Below are 1970 nucleotides of genomic sequence, written 5' to 3' on the forward strand. Positions count from 1 at the left end.
CACCTCCCCGCCGTCACATCCCGGGCGCCCCGGGGCCCGATGCGGTGATTTTAGGCAAGTTTTAGGGGGGAAAAAACTTACCCATCTGCGCTCTCTCTACAAGGACAGAGAGGAGGTTTTAGAATATTGTGGAAAAGAGTATAGTAGAGAGAGCTCCCATTCCCTAACCCAGGCTGGGCGGAATGTGGGGAGAGCCGAGTCACATTCAAGGAGAGCACTTGGAATGGGGGGCTTGGTGGCCCTGGGGACTCTCAGGAGGCCGTGGTCAAGGCAGGTGCAGGAGACTCTGCTTCTCCAGGTCATATGTCGGAATCATGGACCCAAACACAAAGCGCTTACTTGTTTTGTGTAATATTCTTTTCGGGGAAGCAGAGAGAGTACTCCAGGCACCATTTCTTTCTCACATCTTTCCTGTGGGCCAGGAAAAGAATTCACACCATCTGGGAATGGTAGGACAGGAACGTGATGGGACATGCGTGAAAGTATCCGCCAAAGCCAACCAGGAAGAGGGTCAAGAGTCGGAGGGGCGGGGGTCTACCTCTCCAGCACGGGGCAAAGGCCAGTGGCCCCAAAAGAGAGAGGAAAATGGGGAGGTTGACAAATGTGATGAGTGTCCCGTGGGTCCCACCCAAATGAGGCAGCTGCTGAGGAACCGCTCTTCAGGGACACAGAGTAGGACAACTGCCGAGGAAGGGGGACGTTGAGGCAGCTTGCAGAAGCACGCAAGTGGAAACAGAACCAAAGAGCAGGGTAACCAGCAAACCAGGCAGCGGAGGCAGGGGTGGTTACCCATCCAAAGGTCTTGAATGGTACCAAAGGCGGCACATCTGGAAGGCTGGTTATTCCTAGCAGGGAGGGGAGAGGGAGAACTGTTTCTTCCGTTCAATAAAGCAAACCTTCAACAAGAATTTGTTAACCTTTTTGGTCACTGTTTCCTTTGAGATTATGTTCAAAGCTCAAGGGCCCTTTTTCCCAGAAAACATGTATGGGACACGTAAAATTTAGTATACATTTATTGGAGTTCTTAGACGTGCCTTGCTGCTCTCAGAAAATTAGTGGTAAAAGTGATTAAAGCAATACCCTATTTGGGTTTCTTTCTTCCCTGACACCCCTTTCTTTAAAACCAGGTATAAAAACCTGAAGATGTTTTGGATTTTTTTTTTTTTTTTTTTGAGACAGAGTCTCGTTCTGTCGCCCAGGATGGAGTGCAGTGGTGCAATCTCAGCTTACTGCAACCTCTCTCCGGGTTCAAGCGATTCTCCCGCCTCAGCCTCCCAAGTAGCTGGGATTACAGGCATGGGCCACCACGCCCAGCTAATTTTTTGTATTTTTAGTAGAGATGGGGCTTTGCCATGTTGGCCGGGCTGGTTTCAAACTCCTGACCTCAAGTGATCGGCTGCCTAGGCCTCCCAAAGTGCTGGTATTACAGGCGTGAGCCACCACGCCCGGCTGTTCTGGATGTTTTTAAGGAAACAAAGCCTACAGTTTTGTTCCTCAGGCTGGGATCCATTCTTTCTTTATGTAATGCCTTTTAAAATGTTACTCCCAAAGCCGTAAGGCTAAGTTCTACACTGACTAAGGAACTTCCCGGATCCTTCATGCCTTGGAGCATATAATGAGATTTTATTATGCTTCAACGATGATGAACTCAGTGACGGTGTCATCCCAAGAAGTAAATCCCTGGAGAAGATATTAACAACTTAGCATTTTCAGTTCAAGTGGGGATGCAAATTCCATTTCCTGAAGAGAATATTTTTGATATAGTTAAGAAGAAAATATTTGAGTAAGAATATTTTTAAATAGTAGTCATTTCTTCTTGACCCTTTTTAACCTGGCTTTCCAGAGATGGCGTATGAGTGAGTTGGCCTGCAGAGGACACAGGCTAGGCCTGTCTTATTAAGTTTTAGAGAAAATAAATGTCTATTTACCCTGCATTTTGTGCAAATCACTATGCTCTTATCTAACAAAAA

This window comes from Colobus angolensis, unplaced genomic scaffold (assembly GCF_000951035.1).
Source record: "Colobus angolensis palliatus isolate OR3802 unplaced genomic scaffold, Cang.pa_1.0 Scaffold133, whole genome shotgun sequence".
NCBI lineage: Eukaryota > Metazoa > Chordata > Mammalia > Primates > Cercopithecidae > Colobus > Colobus angolensis.